The 19,855-nt window shown below is 40.4% G+C and overlaps 1 long non-coding RNA gene across 1 annotated transcript in view; it reads right to left on the bottom strand.

Moving 5' to 3' along the window:
• Positions 1 to 2,632, bottom strand: part of LOC307114291 — a 40,266-nt gene extending 37,634 nt beyond the window's left edge. The window contains exon 1 of the long non-coding RNA XR_013814970.1: positions 2,539 to 2,632. This is a non-coding gene — a long non-coding RNA (uncharacterized lncRNA). The remainder of the gene's footprint in view (positions 1 to 2,538) is intronic.
• Positions 2,633 to 19,855: the final 17,223 nt, after the last annotated feature.

The raw sequence follows: 19,855 nt of genomic DNA, 5'->3' as shown, positions 1-19,855 counted from the left end.
AATGTTGAGGATCAATGAGTATCCTGTAGGATGCTAAGACAAGTTTCTGGAGGACTCAATTATGGATCAGAGTTGGAGAGGTGATCCAATTCTAGGCAAAACAGGAGAGGTTAGCGCTATCCCTGACAAGTGAAAGCAATTTGCTTTTGGTGTTTTCTATTTACTGCACTAAAGAGAGAGCTTTTATTTTGCTCCATACCAGATACTGGGGCGGGGGCGGGGGGGAAGGGGGGGTTGTTTTGTGCCAGCAGAAATTCCTGAACCTGCAGTTGCGATTGGATTTGACCACAAATGATTTCTTTCTAATATTTATACTTTTTGTTCCTTTTTCTTACCTTATTGAGCTAGTTGAGTGGTATTAAGAACTGTGGCATTGAGTCCTGACATTGGGAGCCTGGCTGGAGGGCCTGGAGGCCAGGTTTGCTTATGTGAGCCACAAGGGCCTGGTCAATCACAAACAGCAGAATAGAATCCATAGGCTGGGAGACTTCTTTCACCAGAAGTGCCAGGACACTTACGACTGCCACAGAAAGGGAAGGGGGCTTATAAAAAACAACAACTGCATTTAGATTTTCAACAAGTTGTGCAGGCCTGAACTCGACTGAATTGATTTAGAAAATCATCCATGGTCGGGTGAGGTGAAGGAAATATGGGGAGATAGGAAGCTCTATAGCTCCCATTCTTTGAAAGGCATGAGAAAATTCATACTGATTCAGTATTATGCTACATTTTTCTGGTTCTGTTTTTTTTCCACTTACTCTTACTGGATTTTTAGCTTACCTCAAACCTACCCAGTTACTATGGGAGAACCTACAGAATTCTACCAACTCTTCACACTTCTACTTGTTGCTGTCAATGACTTGCCCCTTTATTGTCCCCACTAAGCTTCTGAAGCCACTGGTCTACTCACAAGCTTATGGCTTCCTCCATAAGGACAAGCTGGCACTCAAACTGCTAGTAACGCCTTTGGTGAGAGTACAGACACTGCTAATGACCACAAGTCAAGAAGTATCAACATAGAAGTATGCCAAAGCCACTCCCTTAAAGCAAGGAGGGTCCTTTTTTCTCATCTTTGTTTCTTTAGTTTCTGAGCATCCTTATGGTCCCAAATCCTCCTACATGGGGCTTTCTTATTCCTACACCCAATAGTCATTGGTTAAAGGCCTCTGGGGAAGCAAAGGAGATCTGAGAGGAGCACTAAAATTGTCCACTACAGTTATCATCATTGTTATCATCATCAATCATCATCATCATCCCTCAATGCTACCATTTATTCAGCACCACAAACTAGGTACAACACTAATCTTACATGCATTCTCTTATGTGATCTTCACAACTACCCCCATTTTACAGATGAGGAAAGTGAGGATTGCATAGATTAAAATCTTGCCCAAGGTTACTTAAAGCTTAGTGTATTCTGAGCATCCAGAGGTCTTGATGGCAATAATACCAAAGGGAAGACAACAGAGTAGAGGAAAATGTGGATGTCCCAAGAGACTGGATCAGAATTAGCTGAGGTTGTGAGTCCCTTTTGGTCTGTACTTAATTCCTCTTAAGAATGGAGAAAAGCAAACAAATGAAAAGTCTCCCATTTGACCTTTGGGGAGTCCTGCATGTCTAGATCCTGCCCATAGAAGTCTAACTGTGAGCAGGGCTGGGAGTGTAATTAGCTTAGCGGGTCAGGGAGTAGATGAACTGTAAGAAACTAAGCAGTGATGATGGTCAGCAGCTGCAGATATTTAGCTAGATGGTTCAACCCAGCCTCTTGTCATTAGACAAAGAAGATCTTGGAACTGTAGTTTTTGTATTTTCAGGGACAGGCCAGTTTAAATTGAATTTTCAACAATACTTCAACAAAAGAGCTCCCTGGATGAGGAAATAAGTGATTTAATAGAAAGAAAATATTTCTATACATAGGATTTCATTCTGAAAACTGTCAGGAAGTGATTTCATAGCAATTCCCAAACTTTGCAGCCCACCCAGGGACACCAGTTAGTCTGACAGTTAATGGGCATTTGGGGGCTGAGACCTAGGGGTCATGATAGGATTAATTCCCTTTCCCTCAGAAAGACCCAAGGAACCCTCCCCCTTTTCCCTAAGAAGCATGGAGTTGTGCCACAGAGGCCCGTAGACAATTGAGCATCTGTCTGGTGGCCCAGTTGTAATTGGAGCCCTTAAGACCATGCCTTGTTGACCCTTGAAATTCTACCTACTGACCTGGCAGGATGGGCTATTATGTTTGTCTCTTGGAGTCTGAGTAGCCTTGTCTGTAAGAACAGTGGAGTGACTCAGTGTGCAGGAGGAGCATGTCTGAGGGACACTGTTCCTTCTGATTACCTCTTACAGATTCCACAGGGCCCCAGTTTTTCTCCCAGTAGGATTAGTAGCTTTGATACTGGCCTACTCCTTAGGTAGTTTTGCAGCATATATCATGGCTACTCTGAGCATTGCAATTTGCGTTGGAAAGAAGACCCAGGTTGTACCAAATCAGCTACGAAGCTGCCCAAAGTCACTGTAATTTGCCCAGTTGGATCTTACCTGTATTTGTGGTGAGGGCCTAGGTTGCTCCATCCTCAGGCTGCACTGCCTTCCACTGGAAGCCACAGTTCATCTTCCTGGGACTGGCAGAACGTTGCCGGAGCTGTTTCCTCTTTTGCAAGCCAGAATGTTCCAAATCACCTGGTGCATTTAAGGTTACTGTGGTCTCATGATTCTACAAAATCCAGCGTGCATTGGAATCACCTGCTGGGGGGTTCGATCACAACCAGCTGAGCCCAGCCTCAGTTTTTGATTCCGGTGGTCTGGAATGGAGCCCGAGGATTTGCATTTCTAACAAGTCCTCATATAATACTGATTTGCTGATTTAAGGACTGAATTTTGAGGACCCCTGAATAGAGAAAAGTGTAGATGTATATTACAGATACAATACAGCATGCAGAGTTGCATTCACAATACCTTGGAGGTAACGCAGTTTTGGTTCCAGACAACCCTACTAAAGCAAGTATCACAGTAAAGTGAGTAGGAATCTTTTTGTGGGTGGAGAGTCTTGCCTTTAATTTGTAAAAAACAACAACAGGCAACACCTGTGAAGCACAATAAAGCAAAATGCAACAAAACAAAACAAGGTATGCCAGTATTCATAACACAGATTGCAGGGAAGGAATAATTAATTGTTGGCCACGCATGGGGTGGGCCAAGTGAGGAAAATGAGGATGGGAAAACTCTGATGAGTCTAGCTCGACCTCTCACAGTCCAGATGCTGGAGAATGACATCAATATTAAATATTTCTAAACTAGAAATGTGAACATCACCCTAGACCAGTGGTCGACTAATGAGTTTGCCGACCACTGTCCTAGACTTATAGCTGCGGCATGAGAGCTAAATCCAGTTAATTCTACTTCTATCTCACAAGTCTACCTGGTTTCTTTGCCCTCTCTCATCCCCTCCCACTGTAATAGTCTCTCAACCTCTCTGCTACCTCTCCTTACAATCACATTTCCACGCAGCTGTGGAAACCATGATCTTAAATGGAACTGTAATCATCTGTTTATGTTTTCAAATTAATTAAAAGTTTATCAAGTTACATTTTAAAATGTGTGCTTTTCATACTATCCTGTACATTTCCATTCTCAGAAAACTATTTGCTGGTACATTATTCTTGTCAATGGAATGTTAAGCATCTCAACACCAGCGACGACGTCTTTTTCTCTTTGTATTTTTAGCACATAGATAGTCATCATAATTGAAGTAATAAAAACAATGTGACTGGAGAGCATTATGCTAAGCGAAATAAGCCAGTCAGAGAAAGATAAATATCACATGATCTCACTCATTTATGGAATATAATGAACAACATAAACTGATGAACAAAAACAGATCCAGAGAAAGAGAAGCATTGATCAGACCGTCAAAACTCAGAGGGAAGGTGGGGGTAAGGGGCAGAGATCAACCAAAGGACTTATATGCATGCATATAAGCCTAACCGATGGACACAGACAACAGGGGGGTGAGGGCATGAGTGTGGGGGGGGAGATAAGGACACATATGTAATACCTTAATCAATAAAGGAAAAAAAAAATCAAAACACAACCCCCCCCCCCCAAAAAAAAACCCCACACACAAAAAAACAATGTGCCAAGCACTTTATACTCATTATCTTTCCATTTTAAACTAGTTACAAATTAGACATCCTTAACCCTGGTTTCCAGACTAGGAAGTGGAGGCTTGGAGAGGTTAAGTAATTTAGAATCACACAGCTAATAAAGGGCAAAGTTGAGATTTGAAGACAGGTCTGTCAGATGCAAGGTAGTATCATCGCAGGTACTTCTTCCACACAGTGCTCAGAGGAGATGAAATCATTCCTCGTTGCCTGAACAGACTTGCTGATAATCTATACTAAGCCTGGCAGACAGGACCAGCTTCCTGCAGAGTCCCTCCTTCCATGTTCTCTCCTACATCTGTGCCTTTGCCTGCAATGCCCTTCTCACCCACTTTGTGTGCTCATTTTTAAGGAATTAGTTTGGGCTTTTCTCTCCTAAAGCTTTTCTCTCCATCCCCAGTGTTTCTATTACATTTAAAATAAATTTGTTTTGAAACATACTACAACTTTATTAGTCTGACACCTTTTCCCCTAACACAAGTCATTGAACTTTTGGGGGAAACTCATTTTAAACCCGCAGGGCCTGGAATAGAATATGTGAACTAGTTAGGATATTTTTGGCTTCAAGGAACCAAAACCCCAACTCAACATGGCTTAAATGAAAAGGAAATTAATAGGCTCACAGAACTTGAAGTTCAGTTCAAAAACGTCAGCAGGGATTTTATGAAAACTAGGTATTTTGTACACATACACATATATAAAATATCTAATTTATTATATGTGTGGCATAGAATGTGCACACAGTAAATAGGAGCTTGTCATTATCTTGGATATTAACTTTTATTTATCCATATCTGGATCACATATATAAAGATTATTTACAAAAAACTGCACTTCTAGACTGGATTGTTTTCTCTATTATCTAGGACAGTGTTCCTCAAAGAAACTGCATACATCATAATCATATGGGGCACTTATTAAAATTTTTATGTCTCTTCTTATATTTAATAAATTGGCAGGAGGCGCCTAGGAATCTGAGGAGCGGGATCTAACTTTACTAAAAGCTATGCAAGTAATTCTTATTCCCATGTTCTTCCCCTCCTGCCCCATTCAATAATGGAACCATACATGTTTACTTTATTTTTCCTGGGAAAGTGTTTGAAATTATCCAGATCACTCAGCTCCCCTTCTTTACAGGTGAGGAAGCAGGCTCAGGGAAAGCTAGTGAAGGGGCAGAGTTGAGCTTTAATGATTTTCTCTCTACCTTAATTTGGTTCATTTTTACCACTGCTGCTCTCCACTGCTGTGTCAGAGCTAGTTCTGTGTTCAACAAACAGAACAACTGTAGGTTGGCTAACAGAAATACATAGCCTTTATGACATGTTAGGAACTGTTTCAAGAACTTTTCAATGATATCCCATTTAATACTTAGAAAAATCTTCAGAGGTAGATGTTCTTAGTATGCTCATTTTACAGATAAACAGTGGCACAACAAAGTTAAGTAATTCAAACTACGTCACACAGTTTGTGGGTGATGCTGGGATTCAAACCAGAGAACCTGACTCTGCACTTTGCTCTCGCCCTCTCTGCCTCCTCTGGGGAAGGAGCTTACAGCCCATCTCAGGGATGTTTCCTATTCTTACCCACAAACATGGCAGAGCTTTTACAATTGCAAGGTTTTAAAGTCATACTTCACTTCCTGTGCTCAAGGATGGCAATTGACATGGTATAAGTTTTAGCCGGAATAAGACCATGACCCAAAGAAGAGGTAGTTAATTGTTAAACTCCAATTACAATCATTACTTCCTCTATATCCAGATTTTATAATTATACTAGAGGCCTGGTGCATGAAATTCATGCACTGGGGGAGGGGGAGGATCCCTCAGCCCAGCCTCTTATAGTCCAGGACCCCTCAGGGAATGTCTGCCTGCCAGCTTAGGCCCACTCCCTACGAAAGCAGTACTATGCCAGCAGTCAGACATCCCTCTCACATTCCGAGAGCCCTCACTCTTTACCGCCTGCTTGCTGCTCCTTACTGCTTGGCCTGCTGCTCCTTAGTGCTTCTGCGGAGGCGGGAGAGGCTCCTGCCACCGCTGCTGCTCTTGCCAGTTGTGAACCTGGCTTCTGGCTGAGCGGTGCTCCCCCTGTGGGAGCATACTGACCACAAGGGGGCAGCTCATGCACTGAGCGTCTGCCCCCTGGTGGTCAGTGCATATCATAGTGACCGGTTGTTCTGGTCGCTCCGCCGTAATGGTCGGCTTAGGCTTTTATTATATAGATAGTCTTGGTGCTTGAGGGACAAAAGGTAAGGGATTTAGAGTCACAGTGCCTGGCCCTGGGACCTGGTCTTAAGAACTGGCTCCACAATTTTATCAGCTCTATGTCATTGATTAATTTGCTGACCTTCTCTGACTCTCAATAGCTTCTGGTATGTTCTCCACCACATTTTAATTTGTTGAAATCCTCACTGTCCCTTTAAATATGTATTACTCAAAATGTGGTTGGAGGATCAGTAACATGAGCATTACCTGGAGTTTGTTAGAAATGCGGAATCTCAGACCCTACCCATAACCCACTGAATTAGAATATGCAGTATAACCAGACTACTCAGGGATTCCTATGGACATCAAAGTTGGGGAACCACCTCTTTAAGGTACCTCTGCAATGGCCTAAAACTTCCCTGGATTGAATCCCAAGTCTGCAACCCACCAGCTGTAACCTTGGCCAGTTTTTTAACCCCTCTCTGTCTCAGTTGCCTCACCTGCAAAATGAGGATGAGTTAGATTGTAGAATTCTTATGAGCAGCAAATGAGAGTGCAGAAAGTACCTAACACATTAATAGTCAAAAATTTATTGTTATTCTCAATCTACCGTCAGTGATCATAATTTTGCCTCTTTTGAATATTGCCCTTTGGTTTTTATGTCCTCCTCTTCAGGGCTAGTCTCCTAAGGCACAGTATTTTGTCCCCATGATGGCTGGCTCGCTCCCCTTTCTAAGTTGTTAAATATATATTTATCGAGTTTAATACCTGTCAACTATTTCAGATTATTTTCTACATGCTCGACGGCCTCTCATGCCAGAGACCCAGATTAATTATTTGTATTTTAATAAAGTTCCTACATTGTGTAGAATCTTCAAAAGAGCGCAACATATGGGCAAAGGCCCTAATTAAACACTTGTTGAAAGTAAATTAGTTAATTAGAGTTGACCGCTACTTCCCACAGAGGGTAATCAACACGAGGTCTGTGGAGAGCACCAACATCCTGTGGGGGCAGAAACAGGGCTTGTTTTCAGGCAAAAATATGTACTTTAATAACTGCTTTTATGTGCTTCATCCTGTCCATATTAGAAAAAACATTCACCGAGTCCACAAAAAAATAAAATGTAGTCATATTAAGGTTACTTCTAACATTAACGTTCCACTCACAAAGGGTGTTACCATTTTTCTCCAAGGATGAGTGGATGGGGGTGTTAGAGACTCAAGGTTCTTTTGTTTTAAAGAAAGCTCAATTCCTAGTTGGACCCCTTACCAGGAATAACTGAGGAAATAACCATAATATGTCACCAGTCACTGGAATTTGCCTAATACTTAATGGAGTGGGCTGAATTTCTGAATATTTCTCATCAGTGGTGGCAGTGCATTTTATTTTATCAGTACACTAACAATTTTATTCACATCAAAACTGAGGATCTAAACCAACAAGGAATAAAAAGAAATCCCGATCTAACCAGCTCAGAAACAAATTAAGGATCTAATTCAGATAAAATTCAAGCTAACCCAAGTCCTCATTCATTTACTCTTCACACTAAACTCAAGCTGTTTCTGAGGTCTGATTTATGTTTATTTTCATCTGGGCATGTAGTTTGGGTTTTGGCTAGTACCAGCAATGGAAATACCATGAGGGAAAAAAGTTACTCTCAAAGCGTTTGGCCTTGACTAAACCTGTTGTTTCAAGAAATGGAAGTTTTGACATTAAATTTTTTGGAGAGTAACTGCCAAATAGTGCTGGCTTCAGTCATAATAGAGCAATAAATGAACACTTTCCCTCTCCTGTATGGCCGAAGGGGAGATGGGTGGGAGCAAGAAGAGTCAGTATTGGTTTGTCTTAGTCACAAAATTAGTCTGCTTTTAATTCAATAAGCATTGGAGGCACTGAGAGGGGTACTCTATAGAGTGGCCTAATACTTCTCTTTACCATCTCACTGAAGATCCATTTTTTTCTTCTTTCTTCCCTTCCTTCCTTTCTTTTTTCCTTCCTTCCTTTCTTTTTTCCTTCCTTCCTTCCTTCCTTCCTTCCTTCCTTCCTTCCTTCCTTCCTTCCTTCCTTCCTTCCTTCCTTCCTTCCTTCCCTTCCTTCCTTCCTAATTTTCATCCTTTCTTCCTAACCCCCCCCCCCCTTCTTCTTCCTTTTGCTTAAAAAACAAACAAAACTTTTCAATGAGCTCAAAGGCAAAATAATAGCTCATATTAGGAATGGGACTGTATAATAGTGTGTTGTGTTGTGTGTGTGTGTGTGTGTGTGTGTGTGTGTGTGTGTGTGAGATTTATTATAATTTGCATGAAATGTCAAATGAAGATTTGCCCTAGAATAAAAGATGACTGCATTCTGAATTGAAGAAACTGACCAGTGAACAAGGAATGAAGATGGGGACACTCTGTGGCAAACAGAAGCATGGCAGTCCCCTTACCTGACAGACTTTGGTGGTTTTGAGAATGTTTACACATTTCCTGCTTGTCAGAACAGCTACATGAAGTTTGATTTGAGTTGCTGTTCACAGATCCCAGCCACAGAGACTTTCTGTTTGAAACCACAAACTTATTTGTACTGAGAAAGCAGTCCCATGGCTTATGAAACCCAGCTATTTCATTGGCTCCCTTTCAGCTTCATGTTCTTCCATTAGAAACTGGTTCTTCAATTAGGGGTGAAAAATGCAAATGAAATGTGTCTCCTATTTTTTTTACTCAAATTTAGAGAAATTTCAGGAGCTGAAGAAAGCTCTGGAGTGTCTTATGTTTTCTACTCATTTGCTTGTGTCTCAGAATATCGAAACAAATCACAACCAATTCAGATATTTTTATGTAAGAAAGAAATCTCTTCTTTTTACGAGGATAGCAGAAAAAATGAAATAGAAATTATTCGCTATTAGAGTGAGGCTGTTCAATATTTGTGTTATAAAAATGTATCTTGCTGAGGTTAAATTTCATGATTTCCTAGGACAACCTAACATGAAAGATGATTGTTTCAAGCAATTGTACCTACCTACCCTGTGTCTGTATTCTTTTAGTTATGGCTTTCTTTTGCAGCTTCTCTCATATACTATTCCTGACAAACCTCTGAGTGACCCAGGGTTTTGCTGAACTTTGAAAAGGTTCAGTTGGTGAGGACCCACAGTGCTCATGGCTTCCAGTAATATCTCTCTGGTTCCTGAGGATTGAGTTTTGAATATGCAAGAGAGAGATTTTCAATAGAGTTGAGTTCCCTCCAATTTACTGTTGGATGTTAGCTATAATCTTAATATAAGAGGTTGCAGGAAGCCCTAAATAATGTTAGACACACTGGCTTCACAACCCTTACTCAGAAACATCCCATCCCAGGGAAAACTAAGGGGACCCACTGTGATAAACTTGGCTACTTGGGGGGTCCAAGTCCTGCCACATTGTTTGAGTGGCTTAAATGGCCACAGTTTCACATCAGAGAGATTTTTATTTTTCTTCTTGCCTTAAAGATTGTCAACATACTGCTGTGTGATCCAAGTAAACCCAAGTTTGTCAGTTCCTAAGTGTAATATTTGGTAAACTTTTTAGGCCTAATTTCAAAAACAGTCAGTATACCAATATATTATTTCATACAGTAGTTCCCAGAATAATTTTGAGGCTTATTTAAAAAAAATTAATCAGGACAAAAAAATAGAAGTTTCAGATTACCTGATATTATTATGGAGGGAATATTAATTCCAATGACCCCAAACCTCTGATGTAACTCCAGAAACCACAGGTAGAATAAAAGATGTTGCTGCAGGGACTGTGGCCCAAGAACCCCGGGAGCAGTCATGGTGAATGACTCTCGGAGCCTTCTCCACCTTGAAGAAGCCGGCTCTACCTGGAAACCTTCCACCCAAAATTGCCGTTGTCGATTTTTTTTTTTGAAATTTAGATTCAGTAAGCATTAGCTGAGGACCTACCCTGTGCCAGCAACTCTGCTAGCTTTTAAATTATATATTCTCTTATTCCACCCTTACAACCATGGTCTGTGGTATCTTATTCATTATTGTCGTTACTGTTTGCCATTTTATGTATGTGAAAACTGAGGCTTTGTGTAATTAGGTCGATTGCTAGCAAGTGGCAGACTCAAGATTTGAGCCCAAATCTGATTCCAACCATCTATAACCATCTTGAAAAGTGGTTTCTGATTTTGTGACAATTGCAAAAAGTTTGAATAGCCTGTGCGTTTTATAAAGCAGAACTTAAGACTTCAGAAAGGTTTCAATACGAGCATATTCTTCACTACTCTTTTTTTAAAAATACATTTTTTATTGATTTCAGAGAGGAAGGAAGAGGGAGAGAAAGATAGAAATATCAATGACGAGAGAGAATCATTGATCGGCTGCCTCTTGCAGCATGTGCCCTTGACAGGAATCAAAACCGGGACCTTTCAGTCCTCAGGCTGAGGATCTATCCACTGAGCCAAACCTGCTAGGGCTCTCCACTACTCTTTTGACAAATACTTAAATTACTAACTGTGTGTGTGTGTGTGTGTGTGTAAAGGGTACTGGTGATAAGAGGCATATTCATTCATTCAATGAAATTTGAGTACTACCATGCCAGGCACTGTGTTAGGTACTGGAGTCCTGGAAATAGAACAAGATACAATCCAGCACAGAAAATATATTAAGTAAATATACTTGTGACAAGTGCCATGCAGGAGAATCTTTTTCTTTAAAAATTCATAATGCCCAAGCTGGTTTGGCTCAGTGAATAGAGCATTGGCCTGCAGACTGAAGGGTCCCAGGCTCGATTCCAGTCAGGGGCACATGCACAGGTTGCGGGTTCCATCCCCAGTCAGGGGCGTGCAGGAGGCAGCTGATCAATGATTCTCTCTCATCATTGATGTTTCTCTCTCTCTATCCCTCTCCCTTCCTCTCTGAAATCAATAAAAATGTTATATATATATAAAAAGAAACACTAGTAAATAATGCCTTTAAAACTATTTTTAAAAAATTGCATAACACCCTGGCCAGTGTGGCTCAGTTGGTCGGAGTATCGTCCCATGCACCAAAAGACTGTGTGTTCAATTCGTGGTCAGGTCAGGGCACATGCCTAGATTGTGGACTCGATCCCAATCGGGGCATATGTGGGAGGCAACCAATAGATATTTCTCTCTCCATCAATGTTTCTCTTTCCCATTGATGTTTCTTTCTTTCTCTCTCTCTCTCTCTCTCTCTCTCTCTCTCTCTCTCTCTCTCTCTCTCTTCTCCTCTAAAATCAGTAAGCATATCCTTGGGTGTGGATAAAAACAAAGTAATAATGCATAATATTACACAGAGATCTAAACTAATTTGGAAAATTCCTGAAGAACTTTCTATAGACAGTGAGATTTAAGGTACATCTGAATGAAAAAATCAGGGGTAGGCAAAGCAGAACTGTTGTGAGAATTTTTCTCCCTGTGGCTATCATCTTCTGCACTAGCAGGTTACATAAACAATTTTGCTTGTGATGTGATCAAATCCACCCCACTCATTATTGTATCTCCCCTAAGACCTTCCCAACTAGCTCAGAATGAGTTCTACACTACAGGGGAGGTCTAGGAACCAATATTTTGAATACAAACAAAATAAAGGAAGCCTTGGAAAGTTTAAATGTTTTTCCCCAAACTAAACATTGGCAAGCACATCAAATGTACCACCTCTACCTTTAAGAAAACATCAACATTTAGCTTAATTTTTATTATGTTTCTCAAGTCTATAAATCTCCATTGTACATTTTCCATAGAATGCACGTTAATTCCATTGATATTAAAGTGTACATAAAGCGCTCTGGCCCACTAAATGGGGAAATCAGAATGTGACGGAAGAGGGGCCAAGACTCAGAGTTTCCATTCTCTTCCAAGGGAAACCAAATGAGAAAAATAATACATCGTAAAAGCCAGAGTTCTGATTACAATTCTGGAAATAGGAATGAAATAGGATATTTTATTTTTAAAAAATTGTGCCTTGAATTCCTTGCTGAATCTAAAAGGTTATTCAGAGTACACCCTATCATCTGTCTAATCGGACTTATCAATGTGTCCCCCTGGGGTTCCCAAAACACCCAGGGAGGCACTTAGAGAAACCGAATTAGGTGCATTCGTTTGGGTCATGAGTTAGATTCATTAATCATCTGTTTAATATAGACCTTCCTCTACCCTAAATTTGATTTTCACAAGATGTATTCATCTTAATTGTCCAAAGACAAATAAATACTTTCCCTGCAACGAGGTCTCCAATGGCTGCGAGGCAGTGTTGTGGATAGTAGGTGGCAACTCATGAGTCCTGCCTCATCCAGTAATTGGTTCTATGAGAAAACCTTAACCAAGCCCTCCCTGCACATTAGAATTAAACGGGTAACTCTTTAAGTATCTCTATGCCCATGTCCCAGCACCAGACATTCTGATATAACTAGTCTCAGTGTCACTTGGGCAACACTGGTTTTCAAATGCTCTCCCAGGTGCTTTTAATAAGCAGTTGGGCCTTTACCAGTTCTAAGTCTTAGTCTTTTCATTTATAAAATGAAATAATTCCTAAAGCACTTTCTTTTCTTTTCTTACGTTAAATAGATACAGGTTATGCATGTAGTCGTGTTTTGGAAGTTTTCATGTTTGCTCTATCTTTAGTGAAAGCTTATTATTTATTAACTGGTGACACTGAACTTGAGTTAATGTGCACAGTACTGGAAGCTCCATTTGCTCTCTTTCTACTGGGACTCAATAAACAACAACATAGCTAACACTTACTGTGTGTTTGTTTGTGCAGGCCATTGTGTAAGGCAGTGTTATTCAGAATGTGGCCAGCAGGCCAGAGAATGCAAATTGCTACCAGTGTCAAAGAAGAGATGTGTACAAAAATTAAAGTGCCCAGAAACTTTTGTAGTAGTGATTTGAGCTTAGATTGTGTACATATTTGCCTTTATTTATATATAATAAAGAGAAAAAACATGTATGTATATATATGTAGAGAGAGAGTGAGAGCATGCTTTTATAGTACGTAAGTGTGTGTACATATATGATTTCAAAATCACTGCATTTTTTAAAAGTCTCTTCCACAGCTGCTTGTGAACTTTAAAATCCCCTAAACCTTACTAGGGCTGGTTTGAGGCAGCATCATCAAAGCCCCTTATGGGTGTGATCTAATTTAACCCTTCTCATTAATTCCTATGAAGCAATTGTCCATTTTACAGCTGAGGAAGCTGAGGAGAGAAACCATTTGCTTAAGGTTGCTCCATTGGTCAGATCTGTAAGTCAGAGGGATTGAACCCAGGAAGTCTGAATCCAGAGCCTAAAGCCAAGGGAGTGGAAGGACAGGAACGTGACCTCCATGGGACGTGTGGGAGAGCCTCAGCGCCAGGAAGGCCACTTTCACATGGCATGACCCAATTGTTTTATCCTTTGTGCACAATTAAAATTGCCCCCAGCCTTGTGAACATTAGTTCAGCTCCTATAAGTTTCAGATTTGAATTGTCTGGGTATTTATAAAACAAACAGTTAAATTAAAAGAGACTTTAAATAGGGAGAGTGGCCTTAAAGTGGCAAGTTTGAGGTGTTTCTACCATCAGCAAGATGATATTAAAGAAAATAAAGAAGTTATTTTTCTGCATACTTTGGTCACCTGCATGTTAAATTTTAAGCTAAGGAGATGTGGTGAGCCTTATTTATCCCCTCTTCATAATCTGGGTAAGAAGAAATTGCTTTTAGAAAAGTTGCTGAGACTCTTAGCCCAGGAAAAACAGACACATTACCTTAAGGCTTAAGGTATTAGCCTATTTCCCCTCCAGAACTTTACTTTTTATCCAAAAGATGTAAGATAAAAATTAATGAACTTTCTCTTTTAAACTTCATTTTAATATATTTCATTTACTATTAAAATATTTAATTCATTTTTATATATTTACTATTTAAATAACATGTTTACCATCAGAAGTGGTAATTCACAAGAAAAATTAAATTCAGCAATTTTTATCTTACATCAATTATATCATTGTTTAAAATCAAGTGTTCTTCGTAGAGCATAACATAGTTCAGATTTGGTTTATGCACACATTTTCAGAAATGTACCTATGATACAGAGTGAGATGCATCTGGATTATCAAGAGCATTGAAAGAAGGAAGGCAATAAAATGCAAAGTGGCATGCAAGTCCTACTACAGAACTATGGAATTCAGAATCAGGGCTACTGACCTCCATATTTCTCCTAGGTGTAGACACAGCAAGTCGTCAAAATCACCTTGTCTTGGTACCCAGTGACCCACTCCAAATGGTGTTGTCACACAGCACACAGGCAACACATCTGAAATCTACACACATAACTGTATTAGTCTTGGGTTATCTTTTTAGTCATTAAATAATAAAAGAGTAAATTTAATTTTATGATAAATGCTTGCTAGTTCCTTGCTGTGCTAAGTAGGAGGAAATCAATAAACTGGTGATAACTGGTTCTGTGAGATGCACAGGAAAGAGCAGGTGCATAGCGTAAGAAGCAGGCACGCCTTGACTTAGGTGTGATGTCACTGCAGGAATCAGTAGCAAAAGCATACGATTGGAAATGAAAAGACAGTCTTCCCTCCACAGTAATTTACTAAGCATCTTCTTTTGAGCCTCTCACAGAATTCGGTACTAGCTATAAAAGGGGCATAAGAAGTGGTTCTGGCCTTCAGGTGAGACAGAATCTTCCCATTAAGAGGAGAGAATTATAAACAACCATGAGAAGCATATGGCAGAATTCCTCATGGATAATGTGGACAGGATGGAGCATGAACTCTGTGGTGGCCTTGAGCAAACCACTTAACTATTCTGTTTCCTCACTTATAAAAATGGGGATAATTCCATTTACCACAGAGTTGCAGCACTACACTCATCTCCCTGTATTATAGTTATTGACTCAACTGATATTTATTGTGATTCTCTTGTACAAACCACACTTGCCTTTTTTGTCTTGGTCTTCACTGTTCTAAGCATCATGATTGCACATGCCATGCAAAGCAGTTGTTACATGTTTATGAAACGAATGTTAGAAAATGGCTTACTAGATAGTAGCAAAAAGGAGTGATGAATAAGCTCATTAAGCAGCATAGGGATCAATCAACCATATGTTTATCAACCATAGTAACTCATGAGAATAGATCTGACTTTGGGTAGTGAGCACACGGTGCAATATACAGATCTTGTAACATAGCAACCCATACCTGAAATGTACAGTATAAGTTCATGTTGACTAATGTCACCCCAATACATTTAATTTAAAAAAGGAATGGTAGAAAAATACCAGGAATTTTTCTTGAAGATCTGTAGCCTTGGAAATATACCAGGAGAAAGTCCTGAGAGGTAATGTGAGAATAGTATTTAGACCTATAACACCTTAGAAAAGAGAACCCTTGATATACTCAGCCAGGTTTTGAACAGGAATGCAGATTGCTTTTTAGGACTAGGCACGCTTGCTAAATGAACATATTCCAATGTGGGCTAAATTTGGAGGCATTTTTATTCACTGGGTGTTTAATTTAAAATACCTGTAGAAATGACTTGTAAATTTGTCCAAAGCAGTTTTTTGTGTGTATGTGTTTCTCCACCTGCAATTTGTATCACTGAAATAAATATTCCCAACAGTTTGGGCTCCGTTTGGTGTGGTCCCAGAGTGTAACTGTTCTAACAGGGCCCCGTTGGACAGTCTTATAGTTCAATACCTTTTATTGACAACTAAATAAAAGAATGTAATGGTCTAACTACCTTCTGCCCATTCCACTCTTTCACCCTTTCCAACAATCAGCCTGCTCTAACCGTTCAGTCCTGGAATAGGAAAATACTGCAATTTATCCAGGCCATCTGAGCAAGAAGTGAATAACACTGTGTGAGATGTGGAATGGACGATGCCTCACAACCTGAGACGAGAAGGATCAGGCCAAGAGGAGATTTTGGCAATGGGGAAGTTGCTCTCTTGGAACACGTTAGAATTTCCAAGAAACAAATTAAATGTGATTTAAGGAAAGTGGGTGTGTTCCTCTAATCTAGACTTAAAGGGAAAATTGCAACCAGGGTTAAATGCTGTGGATAGGCTTCCTGGTGGGCTCCACGCATGTCATCACTTTTCCCCTCAAAGATTACAGAATGTCATCCTGGTGTTTTTATTTATCGGTTCAGTTGGTTGTATTGGTTGGTTGGTTTGTTTTGCTTCACAGCTTGAGACTTTCAGGACATGCGTTGGATTCTAGTTCACAATGTCTGATGAATGTGCCGAAGACAAGTAAAATGAATAGGTTTTATCTTTTTCTAAACTTTTTAAGTGATATCAGCAGCAGGTTGACATTCATTCCACTTGTGCTAAATGGCCCTGAACTGGCCCTCATCCCCCACTCTGGTTGACATAATGTATTGACTAACCTGCTTTTCAAATTTCTGCTCTTCCACAATTTGGCCCATTTCACCTACAGACTCAGTCTCACTTCAGGCAGAGGGATACATCCTTCCTCTGTTGGAGGGATTAAAGGGGAACCAACTCTGGCCAATGAGGCAGCTCAGCATTAATCAGCTCTATCTTTAGTGCTTCTTTGAGCTTGTGTTTTACTTCTGATAACTGAGCCCTTACCCCCATCTTTTCCTTAATAAGCAGCCAAAATAGTACATCCTCTGGGCCCAGAGTCCTATTTTACTTTTTGCCTCTGCATCCCAGGGCTGCAGCACACTCTCCACTGCAATGTTCCATGATCCTGACTTTCTGGTTCCACTCACCTCCTTTGTTCAATGACTGCCCCAACTATCTGTTGTCCACAGTGCCTCTGGATAACCTGCTTGATTGCTAGCTCCCATCTACAGTCCCGCTTCTCATGCTACTGAATCAGTCCTCATGCCACAGCCCTCCCTGAAGGCAGAGATGAGCTGCGTAGTTTCAGAGGGCCTGGTTCATCAGCCCCTGAGTGATCTTTATGACACATTAGAAAAGGCAAGAAGAAAAGGTTCTTGCTTTTTCACCCCCTAAATGGGTTCCTGGATCAAGAGTGGGATGTTGATAGAGACTGACTTGCAAGGTTCACCTTTATGGCATAGAGGGAAGGAAAGGTGGTCTGGCATCACCTCCCGTGCAGATGAATGCTGCAGCCCAGAATTTGAAGGGAAAAGAGGCGCTGTGGTTTATCTACATGCACAGCAGATCAAGAACACATAAGTTGGCATTTACCAATAAAGGGCTACTTTGAGAGTAGATGCAACAACTGAGGAAAAAATTTAAAAAATAAAGCCAGAATTCATTTGGTATATATCCAGTATGGCCTCTGTCTAGTTCCCCACCAATTTATTATTGTTATTATCAATTTTTAAAAAATGCATGTGTATGGTACAAAGTAAAGAAAACCAAAATCGAACAAAGTGAAAAGTAAAATTTTCCCTCCCATCCATGCCCATCCAAGAATGCGCTTTTTAAAATTTTCCCATAACTATGTACTATTTTTATAATTTAAAGTGTATATTTGAACACAAATTAGATAAAAATGTAATATAAGCCACTTCCTTTTCCTGCAATTTTCTTTTATTTTTTAACTTCATATATTTCAGGCTTGTTTCTACATTGGCCCCCATACTGTTGACCTAACACAAATTTAACAACTTCATAATATCCCAAGATCTGGATAATCTGGTCTACCAACATACTTTAGATTCTAAATTCAGAAAACTGCACAAGAAAATGGAAACCATAATTTGTCTGGAGATGAGCTGTGCCAAAGACCAGAGTGGCTGGGTCAACCTGCACCCTTGACCTGCCCCCAAGAAGAACAAATGTTTGAGAGAATGAATCAAGAAAGGGTCAGCACCCTTTAATGAATCCAAGGAATTAAAGACCAGAGGGATGTGGTAGAGTCAAGCGGGTGGTTTGTTCATGACAAAGGGATCCAGGTTCTTTTCAGGTTGTTTAGGGTCAGGAACAGATTTTTGGCCTCCCAGAGGACAGTTTTCAGTTCATAACCAAAGAAGGATTATTATGAAGAGATTAAGTACCATGGGATTTTCTTTTAAGTCATGATCAAAATGATGCCATGCTTCATAGGAAGAACCAAGGTTCTTATAAGTGTATTTCTAGTAGCACATGATCTCACTCATCTAGGGGAAATGATAAACAACATAGACTGATGAACAGGAACAGACCCAGAAACAAGGAGGCATGGATCAGACTGTTGGGCCTCAGAGGGAGGGAAGGGGAGGGTGGGGATAAAGGGGAGAGATCAACCAAAGGACTTGTGTGCAAGCATATGAGCCTAACCAGTGGTTAAGGACAACAGGGGGGTAGGGGCATGCGTGGGGAGGGGTGTGGGATGGGAATGGGGGGATGAGGACAAATATGTGATACCTTAATAAATAAAGAAATTTAAACAATAAAAAAAAGACTAAATTTGAATCTCTTACCCTTTCAGATAGCATGGAAGGAACTGGAGAGTATCATGATACGTGAAATAAGCCAGTCAGAGAAAGGCAAGTATCACATGATCGTACTTCTATGTGGCATCTAATGAACAAAATAAACTGATGAACAGAATAGATCCAGAGACATGGAAGCATGGAACAGACTGACAAATCTTAGAGGTGGGGGTGGGTGGAGAGAGATTAACCAGGGAACTTATATGCATATATGCATGGCCCATGGACACAGATAATGGTGTGGCGAAGGCCTGGGAAGGAAAGTGTGAGGTGTGGAGGGGGTCCATGGGGAAAAAAAGGATGACATCTATAATACTTTCAACAATATAGATGTTTTTAAAAACAGACTAGATTTGATAGATTCACAAGCAAAGCAATATAACTTCTCCAGACATCAAAACCCTAAATTTTTGTATCAGATAAGACTGTTAAGAGCTCAGCTGTAGCACCTGTTTATTTGTTTTTTTGTTTAGGAACCTCAGAAAGGAGAACACTGTATTGAAAGGAGCAGATAGCATATGGTACCTGTTTGTTTTTATAGTAATCCTGCTTTAATGAATGTGATGGGTGCTCTGTGGCACCAGGCAACCCTGGAAATTTGCTTTAGGCAGCATGCTCTGGAGAGCTCTCTTTTAGCTATCAGCATAGCTGTGGATTTTATGGAGGCAACAGCCGGCTCTGGCAGGGAGGTAGCCAACAACGTCATGTTTCATCACTCCTCTGTTCCTTCCAATGTGAGTTTCATTTGCTGTTTATTGTCACGGGTGACCTTCTGGCTAAAACAGAGTCTCTAAATGTGTCTTCTAAAGAGAGAAAGGCTGCCAGGCCAGCACTTGCAGGGAAGTTGTTTCCCTTGGAAATATAAGGAGGAAAGGAAACAGTTTCAAAAGAGTTTAAGTCCAGAGTGAGTAAGTTGCCAAAAGATAGAAGTTGTGGATGAGGTAAGAGCCTTGCTCTCCTAAGGACGGGAGAACAGATGCTCCATCAGGACAGGAGAAGTCCCCAACAGGGAGAGGTGCTGTCAAACCCAAGCAGATTCCTTTCATATGACCCTGGTTCCAATGATGACAATTCCAAGGAAGGACATTGAAATAACTTTCACT

This window comes from Cnephaeus nilssonii, assembly GCF_951640355.1.
Source record: "Cnephaeus nilssonii genome assembly, chromosome: 18".
Classification (NCBI taxonomy): Eukaryota; Metazoa; Chordata; class Mammalia; order Chiroptera; family Vespertilionidae; genus Cnephaeus; species Cnephaeus nilssonii.
Note: the sequence above shows the minus strand (reverse complement) of the source record. Positions and strands in the feature narration are given on the sequence as shown.